At 39.1% G+C, this 14,386-nt stretch overlaps 1 protein-coding gene and 1 long non-coding RNA gene across 2 annotated transcripts in view; one reads left to right on the top strand and one right to left on the bottom strand.

Annotated features, from left to right (window-relative positions):
• Window positions 1-14,386, bottom strand: part of LOC145666377 (uncharacterized) — a 195,773-nt gene that overhangs the window by 53,159 nt on the left and 128,228 nt on the right. The window lies entirely within an intron of this gene.
• The window catches only part of LOC145666378 (uncharacterized), a 275,097-nt gene continuing 273,127 nt past the window's right edge, over window positions 12,417-14,386 (top strand). Inside the window, exon 1 of the long non-coding RNA XR_014127736.1 lies at window positions 12,417-13,783. This is a non-coding gene — a long non-coding RNA (uncharacterized LOC145666378). The remainder of the gene's footprint in view (window positions 13,784-14,386) is intronic.

Here is a 14,386-nt window from a genome sequence, read left to right as displayed (position 1 = left end):
AGAAAACCCAGAGACACGATGCTATTTACCACAAACTAACTTAGCCGGGGATCGAATCACGGAACCCACGCACCAGAGGTAAACACTCTACCACTTCAGCGTCTCAAGAATAGATTCCAGCTTCAACTCTATTTTCAGATTCAAACTGAAAGTGGTAGCTCCAGCACTTCGATTTCAATGTTGGATTTCTATATTTTGACGAATAGGGAAGAGAGCTTCGTAGAGCTTCAGAATATAGGGAAGAGAGCTTCTTACAGCTTCAGAATATAGGGAAGAAAGCTTCTTACAGCTTCAGAATATAGGGAAGAAAGCTTCTTATAGCTTCAGAATATAGGGAAGAAAGCTTCATATAGCTTCAGAATATAGGGAAGAGAGCTTTGTACAGCTTCAGAATATAGGGAAGAAAGCTTCGTATAGCTTCAGAATATAGGGAAGAAAGCTTCGTATAGCTTCAGAATATAGGGAAGAGAGCTTCGTATAGCTTCAGAATATAGGAGGGAGAGCTTCGTACAGCTTCAGAATATAGGGAAGAAAGCTGTAAACAAGAATTAATACTTGAAGTTTTCTTCCTTACAGCAATAAAATTTCAATTTTATACTGATATAACTTCACTGCACTCAGTGAAGTCACTTACAGACGCTTCTACACTCAGTAAAGAAGTTGTTGGAAACACTAGCTATTTTACTTACAGCATTTTCTCAGTATTGGATCGTAAGTTTTAATATTTTCTTCAGTTTTTCCTGGCAGAAACTATGCTACCAAGTTCAACGAATGACCAGAACTGTCACACAATAATTCCAATACGTGCAATTTAAAAGTTCGACCTGAAGTGTGCAAACAAAGACGATTCTATCTTTTTGATATTAGTCGAAAAGCAAAAACCTGAATAATCTTTTAAGAATAAAATGAAAGAAACGTTATTCTTTTTTTCACTTCTTCCCCCTGAGCAAGCAGCGTGTAACTTTTCTTCGTCAATGGGGAAAGGATGAAAAGTCGTTGCCACGGCAACCGGAATGGAAGAGAATGGGTGAGGAAGTGAGACAGAATGCCACCCTGGGAGTTAGAAGACAGGAATGAAGGGGAAGATGGTACCTGTTTGTGAAGCTGCTGTTCACGGCAGAAATTTGATATGGATGGGTATTTGGTATATGTGTGTGTGTGTGCGAGGAGTGGGAACACAGAAGATGCACTATAACCCCCTGCAGCTTTTCGAAATGATATTTCTCTGAGGATTTTGACAACTTTCGGGTAAGTTTCTTTTTTGAAAAATAAAAGAAAAATAGAAGCAAAACAATCTAATTTTATAAAAAAATTGAGCGAATAAAGCAGGATAAGGCCAATACTAAGTAGTACAAAAACAACAAATTGGACAGCTTCAAGTGGCAGTGTCACATTAAATAAGACATGTTATAAAGTAGTAAAGTATCTTAAAACAATTATCTTTTAACAGGAAGTTTTCCCGATCGCAAGTTAGTTTTACGAGGTAGTTTAATTTTTACGTAACAACCATTATTATACAGATTTACATATGTACACTGTGAAAAAAAATGAAATCTTTAAGTTCAACGTCCCGCGGATATGCCGGTTAGGCTAAAGGAGACGGTGATAATGAGGAGTGAAATGGTGGAATGAAGAAACTGCGAGGAAACGGGAGAACCCTGAGGAAACCCATGAGCACGGTGTTTGTCCACCACAAAGTTCACACAGCGCTATGTACAGGGTGATTATAAAATGATTCAACTGGTTTTATGGTGAAATATGTCGAAAACTATTAATATAAATACGTTTGTCCTAATGATGGAATGAAAGAACACATTTGAAAATTTAAATATCTCATATTCGCAATTTCGGCTCGTGCCGGCAGGTGGCAACACAACCGTTTCTGATGAAAGTGTGGAGAGTGTTAGGCCTAATTTCGTTAGGAATTTTTCCATGGCTTCCTAGATATCCCGATCTAACAGTCAGTGATTTTTTTTTCCTTTGGAGGCATGTGAAAGATATAGTGTATGTGCCTCCACTACCAGAAATGTCGGATGAGCTCCAGGATCCCCTTTACAGCTGCATTTACGACCATAGGGATATGTTAGAACGGGGAAGGGGGGGGGGGCATACTACCGCATAGATGTGTATCGTGTGACGGAAAGAAACCACATCGAACATTTGTAACAGTATATACGAAACTTGGGCAGTTTTTGTATATTTTCATTTATTATTCGTTATTGTATGTGTTAAAGGTTTCCCAAAATGCAACCCTTTCAAAACCGATGAATCATATTGTAATGTCCTGTTAGAGACAATAACAATCTGGGCCTATTTTATAAAATATTACAAAACCGTCTTTGTATCTACAAATGAATATATCAAAATCTTCCTTATAACAAATGAGGTGAAGAAAGGAAATACGTGAACCCAGGGGCGGATCCAGGACGGACTTCTGGGGGGGGGGGTGATTTGTTATACTGCTACTTAAAGCTACTTCTAAGAGCTCCAAACTCTGTTTTATTCATATATAAAATAAGAAAGTTTCCTCTTCTGGGGGGGGAGGCGATTGCCCCCCTGGATCCGCCACTGCATGAACCCTTTAGTTCATGGCACCCTCCATAGGTTTAGGGTGTGGTTAGGAATCCCCATAGCTCATGGCAGCCTTCAAGGATTTAGCAAGATAGCACTCCTCCGTTCAGAGCGACCTCAGGAGCAGGTGTAAGTTAAGTGATCGGTGGTCAACTGATCTCAGTTCTCTTCAGGTCCATTTTTATAGGCCATTTCTGCGTGGCTCGTTTCTCCTCGGGTCCCGTCGTGCTGGCTTCGTATCTTCCTGGTTTTGTATGCATCGCCTGCTGTACTGATGCTTGTAAACAATAGCATAAACAATAGCACGTGTTATATGGATAACATGGACTCGCACTGAAAGGTGGGGATCTTACAATATATATTCACTCTTGTATAATCTAGCAAAGTCCTCTGGATTATGGGGCTGGGGTGAGGATGAAAACTCATATCTGAGCTCTTTCAAATAATAAATTAATTTGCTTTAAATTATATTCCTTAACTTGATTTATGCAAAACATTTGTCCAGACACAGCCACAGGATTTCTTCCAAGAGGGAAGGAGGTCAAAAGATCGGCCAGAAGCGAAATCGCTAATATACACATTGATGCACATAGAAATAATACTTCAAGTAAAACTTATTATTGACACGCAGTGCATAACTTTATTAACTACAGTAAATGTATTAAATACTGTAGTGGTGAGTCTGCAAATATAATTTGTTTTGGCATGTACTTCGAAGGACTGAATCCCTTTCGAAAATCCAAGGAGAGAGGCAATTGTCCCTTCTTGCCATCTGCTTCGGACACCAATGCATTTGTCCTTTCATCCTTGTCAGTGGCATAACTTCGATCCCCTCCATAGGGACTACAAATAATAAATAATGGAAGGGGCTTTTTTTTTTTTTTTTTTTTTTTTGCTGGGAGGTAGTTAAAAAAATTATGTCAGTGAACCTTGTGCATCTGTTGTATTCCTATACAGCGTATAACTTACTGGCTTTACTTACAGTAAAATGTGTGTATTGAGGATCAACGTTTAATTTATACATAAGTAAGTGAAAGTGAAATGAAAGTGAAAGTAAACTTTAATATAATATTAAACAATATAGCTGTCAACTTTTTCCAAGAGGTTTCTTATTGTTCAAAAGTTGTTTAATATTGTGAATTGCATCATCATAAGCGTCCATAGTGTATCTTTGGTAGAGGAAGAATTTGTTCTTCGGAATGTTTGAAGAAAACTTATACATGTGGAAGTTTTGAAGACGGTATACTGTTTGTATAAAGGTTAAGAGCTTGAAGTTCATAGGGAAAAACCAGGGAGAACCATCTATACGGAAGATGCATTGAAACTTCCCAACCAAATCCTCTTTACTTCTGACGAATCTTTAAAGATGTATGCTGTTTGGTGTTGTCATCGTGGTATACGACACACTTTCTGCTGCCCAGTTCCGGCCGTTTCCTTTGAATTGCTAAGTGGACTCGCGTTATATAACAAATCGTTCGCGCACGGCAGAAGCTCGTAATGCACGGTATTCTCGCAATTTCACCAAACGTACAGCATAACCTTACTACAAACTGTCGAGCTTCTGCTCATTTTGACCACTATTTTTTCAGCGCGTTATTGACGTAGGCTATCAACTTTTCATTACTCGTGATCAACCGTTTCAGAAATGGCTCGAGTTCATTATGTTTCAGTAAAGATTTGCAGATACGAATTCGATCGAGTAAATGTTTTTGAGTCAGATCATGTGGGACCCGAACGTCAAGTTTCTTTTTTGCAGTTAGCTTTCTCCAAATGATCTAATACGGTGTCTTCCCGTTGTGCCTACTTCCCGTTATGCCTACAGGCCCTCCAGCACTTTGTAGAAAATATTTTTAATGATCTTATCTGTAGGCAGAACGGTAATTCCCGTTGTGCCTACTTCCCGTTCTGCCTACTCTTTCGAGACGGGGAATTCTGTGCAGGGAGGGATCTTTTCTAGGGATTTTTTCTTTAGTAATTCTAATAGATTCTGTAAGAAGAATAACTATTCCTTTAAATTTCATCATATATTTTAAATGTTATCTTACTTGCTCTTCTCAGAAAAAATGACTAGGTACAGTTTTGTTATTAGCAGCGTTATTCACGTCTACTTTAGTAGAGATGTGTTTTTTTAATACTTGCAGAGAAATGGAAAATTAATTGATTCAGTTACAAGAAAATAAACTTATTTCGGTCTAATATCAAGTCATTTCACAACAAAATTTTATTCAGTTTTCCAGTAGTTCATCTCCAACATTCTAAGGCTCGCAGTACGTAATAGGTGCTACAGTTCACATCCTCAAAATATATTTGGCCATATATTAAACAAACAATGCAAGAAGATGCATAATTCGGTCTCTTTTCTTTTTCTAAAAAAAGCCTTTGTCTTCTACATCACAGATCTTTTTCCGGCATCACCTCTATATATGATCAGGTGCTTTGTCCTCTATACATGATTCTGTATTACACGCAATATGTCGTACTTATATTGTAAAAAAAGAAAAAAATGGGACCGCAATGGCTCAGGGGTAGAGCGTTCACCTCTGGTGCATGGGGTCCATGGTTCGATCCCAGCTCGAGCCAGGTGAGCTTTGTGGTGGACAAACACCGTGTGCGTTGGTTTTCTCGGTGTTCTACCGTTTTCTCCTACTTTCCACTATTTCATTCATTTCTCATCATCACCGTCTCCTTTAGCCTAGCCAGAAGACAAATTACCTGTTAAGGTAATGCCAAAGAAGGAGCAGTGATGTAAAAGACAAAGGCTCTTTTTTTTCAAAAGGGCCGCCTTATGCATCCTCTTGCATTGTTTGTTTAATGTATGGCCGAACATGTCTTGAGGATGTGAATTGTGGCACTTTTTAGTACTGCAAGCCTTAGTATGCTGGAGATAAACTACTGGAAAACCGATTAAAATTCGGTTGTGAAATGAATTGATATTAGCCCGAAGTAAGTCTGTTTCGTGTTCGTTTCAGATACAATGTCAAACGGGTTACTGGCAACTGAATCAATCAATTCGAGGAAAGAGATATGATGGAGACAAACACTCTTTTTAAAGGCCGCCTTATGCATCCTCTTGCGTTGTTTGTTTAATAGTTGGCCAGACATGTCTTGGGGATGTGAACTGTGGCATTTTTTAGTACTGCAAGTCTTAGCATGCTGGAGGTAAACTACTGGAAACCCAAATAAAATTTTGTTCTGAAATTGCTTGATATTAGATCTTTTTTTTTTTTTTTTTAATGTTTGTTTCACATACAATGTCTAACACTCTTGCAACTGAGTCAACCAATTTTCCATGTATGATGAAACTTGTAGAGGTGGTGGTTGTTTTTACAGAAGCTTTTAGAAATACTAAAGAAATATTCCCTACAAAAATTCCTCCCTGCACATAATTCCCCGTCTCGAAAGAGTAGGCACAACGGGAATTACCGTTCTGCCTAGAGATAAGATAATTAAAAATATTTTCTTTAAAGTGCTGGAGGGTCTGTAGGCAGAACGGGAAGTAGGCACAACGGGAATGAACCTCTAATACTGTTTGGTAACAGATGTTTAGGTCATTGATGATGTCACGACTGCTTACAAGCCGGTATTACTAGACTTCTGCCATTTAATTTTGGTGTAATTGGTTGCCCACTGCCAGAAGTATCTTGAACATCAAACTCTCCAGAAAGAAAAGAACTATTTTTCGACTATTGCTTTTGATAATGCATATTACTTATAAACAGCACAATTTCTTCATGGGCTTGCGCAGTATTTGCATTCTTATCGAAATAAAATTATAAAACGCAGAACCGTTTTCCAGAAAGTTCACCCATCTTCACGGCACAATACATTGCGTTTGATCCTAAGAATGCCAACACTGTTAGCTGCCTGATCCACTGCGACTCTTATATCCTGAAATTTTGAACACTAATCCCACTCCGTGCACAAAATTCCCACTACGGTACTCTTAGAGTATCTATATGTCGGCCACTTGAACAACACTATCCCAGTCGGTAGTCAAAGTATAGGGTGATTTATCTATGCTATTAATTATACCTGCTATTCGTGAAAACTGCAACATCAACATATGTACCTGTGGATGGCTAGAACTTTATACCACATAGGCCCTAGTTGCACAGATTGCTTTCTTTATAATTTCAGAAGCGTACAACACCTCTAACGTTGATAAATCAATATTTTGTGAACCCTACATTTGTTGCAATTACAGCTTCTAAATGTCATGGAATCAAGTGAAACAGGCATTAGTTTATCTCTACGGAAGCATGGCAGTCTTATCATGAAAGCTTGCACATTCAGGGGAAAATGTGGCCACGTATTTCCCAGCTGAAATATGGCGTCCGAGTTGTCTGAATAAACGGTATAACCTTCGTATCTACAACATCCTGACGTAGTAGTTACTGGTGTAGCAGCCCTGAATGCCTAGCAATCGAGATCGCATGTTGTGTCGTAAAGTTGCTCTTACATTACACCTTCTGTTCGACCACTTTGACGTTCGACAATGCACACTGGAAGGGTGTGATCATTACCATAATGTTCAACACATATGCGGCATAACTATAGGACAGAATGAAGTAGGAATTGTTCGGAAATACGTTCGTCTGTCACTCAGCACGTTAGTGATGGTGTTCATGTGTCCAATGTAACTAAGGCGTTTACGGGTTGAGTCAAAAGAAGCCGATGCAAAGGCATGTATTCTGCCAGTCTAGCATTCAGCAGACGCTGTCGACAGTCTGCAAGTCCAAAATCGTTAACGTGCTGAAATGTCGAGCTAATGCGTGAATGACACTATATGGTTAGTCACGGTCATGCTGACAAGGTATCAATTATCTATAATCCTGCGGCGTAGTCCCATCCACAGTACTGCCCGATCGTTGTATGTTCATTGTTACTATACACATGATCACTGATACGGCGGCAGGTCCTGTACGTGCACCAATTTCGTGATACGAGAAGCCGCCTTGCCATAGACCAACTGTGCGAGTCCTGTTTGAACGCAGCGTCTACTTAAAATGTAAGCAAGGTATAGTGACACTTTCCTGCACACTTCCTGTTTGCTTGTCCGCACTCGACTACATAAGATATGGTAAACCGCATTCGCATTGCACTGTCCTCTGTTCTGTATTCGGAGGACCATCCTCCCCCGCTGCTACTTCTTAAATATCTAAGAACGCTGTTAAACCCAGGCATGTGACCAGTGGCGGATCTAGCCCGGAGTCGGAGGGCCTAGGCCCCCCAGTTTTTCAGTAATATAGGCCTATATAATTGAAGCTATTATTTGTATATTTTTGAAAGTTTATACTGTAGTATACTCATGATAGATTTATCATAATCTGGGTTCTGGCTGCCTCCCCAGTTCTTACCTCCTAGATCCGCCACTGCATGTGACATCTTGCTTAAATTGTAAACATTCATGTCACATCGTGCACTTTAACCTTGTGAGTTGAGATCAATTCTTGGTGTTGTGTTTGCAACATTCATTGACAGCAATTCCAATTGTCCGGAAGAGAGAGAAAGCAACTAAGTTCTTGTAATTAAATACTTATGTGCCCACACTTCTACTATTCAATGCCGCAAATTCCAAATTTTGATGTTGGACAGAGTCTTGTGAATCAGTTTCGAAACCACTGAAAATGTAGCTACTCAACAAACAAGGAATAAAGGATGTGCTAATCATACATTATCTACTTAACTAACAATATGGCATTTAGCCTGACATTGCCCTCGGTGAGGATTAACTCTATTAAAAATAAACAGAACGTGTCCTAGCATTTTTTAAAATTATCTTTTATGGGGGCACTTTTTATATAAGGAGCGCTCAGAGCACAAGGCAATCAACCAATAAAGTTGTGAGAAAAGTATACATAAAATTTGTACTGTAAGCTTAATAACACGAAATTTTAAATTTGTACTGTACGCTTAATTATATGAAAATTTTACTTTTTTCCATTACGTTGGTCTACTTACCTTGATTTGGGATTTTAAAATTTCATCTTTTTTTTTTTTTTTTAATGAAAAGTATCTGTAATTCAAGAAGGAAATAATTATATATGATAATTAAATTGAAATTCATCGTAATATGGCCCGTGAAAAAGACTTTACCATTTTATATCATAAAGGTCAGATCCACTGGTATTGTAACAGAGCTGTGCTTGAGCAGTGTTTCTTTCAGAAACAATGTTCCTGAGTGGGCACACTTGGTATTCCCGGGGGCAGTGCTGATACTATTCTATTTATTATTATATTATAGACGTATTATTTTAGTCTTCTCCGGGGGGCACTCTCAGAACTCCGGGGGAAAGTCCCCCCCCCAAAAAAAAACAGGTCTGGAAGAAACATTGGTGCTTGAGCGATTGACCGTAGAAATTTAAACTCCGATTAGTGATAGTTTCACAGCCTTGTTTTATTACAAGCGTAAACTCTTTAGTCAATACAGAAGAGGGTGTGTATCATGGATCAGAGTTGATGACGATGGGTTTTGGTGGGTCGGAGTGGGTTACAGTGGATGAGAGTAGTTCATGGTGGGTGGTGGGTTGGAGTTGGTCACGCTAGGTCGTGAGTCATGTTTTCATTGACCTACGCCACCTCTAGCACCGAAGCTATGGGAGACGGTGATGAATGAAGAAAGAGGGAAGAAACGAGAGAACCCCGAGAAAACCTACGCACACGGTTTTTATCGCGCGAGCTGGAATCGAACCAGTGATCTCTCGCACCAGAGGTGAGCGCTCCTTCACAGCCACCGCGGCGTCCTGATGCATTATGTTGGAGCAGCGGCACAGGAGGAAGAAAGGTGAGGTAAAATGGTGGCAGTATTCGCGACTATTCGCTAGTTGTGTATCTGACAATATATATATATATCGACTCTACCGTCTATGTTTTTGTTTGCCTATCACATGTATTCGTTTGTCTGGTTTACCGAGAATGTAACACGCAAAATATTACGTCACATACCATCAAGTTGCAAAAGATAGGTACACACACACACAAAGCTTCTCCATATCTATGATGACGTTTTTCACTATGGCGATCATTGTTGACAGGAAATCTTAAATTTTCACTACTTCTGGTCTGAATGGAGGGATAAAGGTCGATCTTGGGATGCTGAATCGACTGTAGAAAATCATTTCTTGATATCTATTACGGTTTTTTTACTCTGTGACGATCAGTTTAAAACCGGGAGTTGCGGTGGATATCTAGCAGTTCCGGTCTTGGTAGAGAGAGAGGTAAGTACAATGAGACGCTAAATCGATTGAAAAAAAAAAGTTTCTCGTTACTTATTGCGCTTTTGCTCTATGACAATCAACGTTAAAACCGGAAAAGGTCTGTTGCCACTTCCGGTTTGAATAGAGGATTAAGAGAGGATATGGAACCTATTCTTGGGGCGCTAAATAGATTTAAAAAAAATCTGCTATTCGGTATCTCTCTCAGCTTTTGCCTGAGATTCAGTATCTCTTACAGCAGTCTGATACTTGTCGACAGAGAGAAGAAAGGTCAAAGCCGTACTATAAAACCTTCCCATACTTATGGATAGCATTGCTTTAGAAGTCATAAAACAAAAGTGCACCGGGGGAAGAGAAAGAAGTAGTACAAAGTAGATGCTAACTTTGTCCTTGTTCAGACTAAAATTCATCCACTTATATTATGGATGGTTTTTGTTAATTCCTGCAATACTATTGTCATCTAGTGTATCTTACAATGAGAACTCCCAAGAACAAAAAAGAACTAAAAAAAAAAAAAAAGCAATACAACTTCCTTTGAGAGAGCGTTAAGATCCAAAGCCCTCATCTCATCTAAGAGTCTTCATCTGAAATTAGCTTTTTGTCTCTGATTGTGGCGTGGGATGCAACTTCACTTCTTTTAAGAACCGGAAGTTCAGAGTAACAAAGCAGAAAATAGTACTTTTTCTTCTCTTTTTCTAGATGTTTTCTTTCAGGAAATAACCTCTTCACAGCCATCAATCAACTCCCTCCACCTCCTCCTCCTCCTTCTATTCATACAACAAAAACTTAGTGGTGAACTTCAGAAATGAATTGATTTCTCTTTCAGGCACAGAATCAATACTCTTAAAAATAATAAAATCTTTTCATTTAGCAAACAAAAGAGCGGTTTACGATCATCATTAACTACTGTTAGAAGGCACCAGACGTTAAAAATACTTTAAAAATGTATTTACAATGGAGCGGGTATATTGAGAAGCAGCGATGCTCAAAATGGCTTGTTCAGGGGCGCACGCAGGATTTCTTTCCTAGGGGCAAAAGACCAATTCCAGAGGGGCACAAAAGACCAATTCCAGAGGGGCACAAAAGACCAATTCCAGAGGGGCACAAAAGACCAATTCCAGAGGGGCACAAAAGACTAATTCCAGAGGGGCGGAAAAGACTAATTCCAGAGGGGCGGAAAAGACTAATTCCAGAGGGGCGGAAAAGACTAATTCCAGAGGGGCGGAAAAGACAAATTCCAGAGGGGCGGAAAAGACAAATTCCAGAGGGGCGGAAAAGACAAATTCCAGAGGGGCGGAAAAGACAAATTCCAGAGGGGCGGAAAAGAAATTCCAGAGGGGCGTGTAAACGACACATGAACTGTGTTTTAATTCAATTTACATATTTAAATTTTGCGTGAATATATGAATAATTTTGCCATTTAATTAGTGATTTGCATAGCAAGTTTAATAGAATTAGCATACGTATCAGCGGGAGCATGTATCTTTTATTGGTATTTTTATGTATTTATATTGTGTATGTCGATTATGTAAATGAGCATTGAGTGACAACCAGATGAGACATCAGATTGGAGCAATGATATTAGAATATAATTTAATATTGACTTCGAAGAAAACAGAAAACTCTATAGTTTAGATACGATATTTGGCTGGCAGAGAAGCAGCGAAGCCTCACAGAAAAAAAAAACTTTAAAGATAGCTTGTGTTCCTAACGGAGCCTTGGTCTCCCACGTCGTGAGAAAATATCGGAAACAAGGTAACCATCTCTATATGGGTGGAATACCTATGAGCTCCAGTTGTCACATGTATGGATAGCTAGTATCACTTCCTAGTGCATTTGTAGGTAGGAGCATACCCTGCCAGTATAGCGACACCGAGTCCATGTATACAATGCTTTCAAAATCATAAAATTTTTAGCATGTCTATGAGAGAATCCCGAATACAAAGAGGTGCTATTTTTTTTAGACACGCCTACTTTTGGCATGTTAGGCTCTGAAAGCGTCGTTTGGTCAACGGACTAGCGTCAGAGAAAGGGAAGTTGACAAATTCAAAATTGTGGACGAGTCCACTTAAGTTTTAGTGGTAGACGTCGAGAACTCTGTTTCTCGTAGTACAGTGACATCCGCTAGATGTCTCTGCTAAAAGATTGTTTCTTCTGCTCCGCTGATAATAGTATGTGTGATGTTATGTAATTTTGTGATGTAAATAAACTTTCTGGGTGTTCCCGTAGTTGTAGATATATAGTAGCTCGATATATATTTTGTTTACAACATATGGCTTGTACTAATGACAGTTATAGACCTAGCTGAAGGTTGTGGAAGGAATTCAGAAGACGAACACACACCTCAGTTTTTTTTTTTAAACCTTGTCAAAAGTCATTACTGTTAGCAGAGAGAAGGGAATTCTCAAAATGATTTTATATTGCTTATTTTTATGTGTTAGGCTACGTCAGCCTCATTCAGGGTTCATTTTATATATTAGTATTTTTGTATAGTTCATTTAATTTGTGTCATTAATATGATCAATCAAAGTATAAACAATATCCTTCAATGCATCTATTTCAGAGAATTGCAATATTCATGTCACTTGGACAAGCAGTTACGGGGGTCGCCACTAGGTGGGACTACTTGTCAAGTTGTGTAGGTTAACCTGTCAAGTGATCAAGCGAGAATAATTTTGTTGTTTATTTTAATTTTTCTAACTATATTCAGCACTGTGTTAGTGAGTGTGATATACAAACTGAAAGCTTGTTTAATAAGCTACCTAACTCACACAGTGACTGTAAACGATGTCATTGAAGTGAACTATAAAGTGCAAAAGAATTTGAAAAAGTGTTGTGTATTGAGATATTTAGGTCATGGAAGCCTACAGGTGAGTGACATGCCTCTCACCCCTATTGTGGGTGAAGCGTGCTAAAGTGGATTGGCCCAACCCAAAAGCTGGGGCGAACAATGAACCGTGAGGGCAATATAACATTACGGGAGACAGTCAGAAGGGCAGTTGCTTCTTAGATCGGGAATCGTGTACGTCAGACACGAAGTTCAGAGTGAGTGTTCTAACCGTCTGTACTTGAAAGTTATCATCGACACTTGTGGTGTTCAAACATTTATCGAACATGTCGGCGATTCAGTTTTAAAAACATATACATAGTGTGTGCGAGATATTAAATGTGCACTAAGCACTCAGTTACCATTAATTTATCTTCGTAACGCTGAACTCATATTCTTTTGGTAGAATGAGAGCGTAGAAGGAACGAGTAGCATTTATAAAAGTGCGGCTTGCGGAATTATCTGCAAAGTTATTTGTTATTTATTTTACTAAGTGCACCATGTTCGAAGTATTGCTAGTGTGAAGAGACAATGCTTTCACCTATATTTGTGAAGTGCTTCACACAAGTTTAACTTTTGACGTTTTACGTCATACGCTGTCAGTTAATACAAGGGACTGAGCTTTATGCTTGTATAACTTAGGCGCGGTTAGTACAATATAACTCCAGTGCTCCATAGAATGACTGACTAGGGTGAACTTTGAGACACAATTCAGTTAGTCACGATTGCCGACATGCAGAGGAATACACACAGAACCGTCGCAAATGCAGCAGAACTCCAGAGTTAGAGGGAGTACGTCCTGTAGGAGAGTGTAGCAGCACGACGGGAGAAGACAGAGAATGGTCGCCGGAAACGGAAGAAACGCGACCAGGAGGTGTATAATGTGGTGAAAAGGGAGAGACACTGCAAGTAAGAAGTTAACGGCGAAATGAACAAAACGTGCACGAACTATTAAACAAAAATGAGAGCTCAGAGTGTGTGAAATAAAATTTTCAGAGAAAATAATTTGATTAAAATTAATATATATATATTTTTTTTCTCAGGTCTCATTGAGAGACATGCGCGCGCGTGTGCTTCTGTAAATTTCAATATTATGTGCATTGAAGTGGTGCATTAAAAGGATATCACTGGAAATTTGAACTTCTGTCTTGTTTGCAGTATTGGCCGAGAGGTATGTGTTACCCTTTAGTCCTTTTGTTTCTTTTTCAGGCCAGAAGCTGGGTTTGTGAATGGATCATGAAGGCGAAATGCGTATTTTGGGTATCTTTCTCATGCAGGATGGGTGTTAAAACCACAGAGTGCTTGAAAATTAGAGTTTCATGCTAACAATAACCTTGTTTTATTTTTCAAAATTTTCATTTAATTAAACTAAAGACTCTACCGACTGACTAATTTAGTTAATTAACTTTGTAGCTGGAGGTTGCATTAATTTAAAGTAATTTTGACAGTAAATCTAACGTCTCCTCCCACATTTGCATTTTATCATTTTAATTAATTTTGATAATTTTATTCATAATATGCAATCTTCCTTCCTCCCGCTCACAGGCGGAAAAGACCAATTCCAGAGGGGCGGAAAAAAACAATTCCAGAGGGGCGGAAAAAAACAATTCCAGAGGAGCGGAAAAGACCAATTCCAGAGGGGCGGAAAAGACCAATTCCAGAGGGGCGGAGAAGACCAATTCCAGAGGGGCGGAGAAGACCAATTCGAGAGGGGTGGAAAAGACCAATTCCAGAGGGGTGGAAAAGACCAATTCCAGAGGAACGGAAAAGGCCG

The sequence above is a fragment of the Thermobia domestica genome, chromosome 12 (assembly GCF_964235325.1).
Source record: "Thermobia domestica chromosome 12, izTheDome1.hap1.1, whole genome shotgun sequence".
Classification (NCBI taxonomy): domain Eukaryota; kingdom Metazoa; phylum Arthropoda; class Insecta; order Zygentoma; family Lepismatidae; genus Thermobia; species Thermobia domestica.
This window is presented reverse-complemented; position numbering and strand designations above follow the sequence as displayed.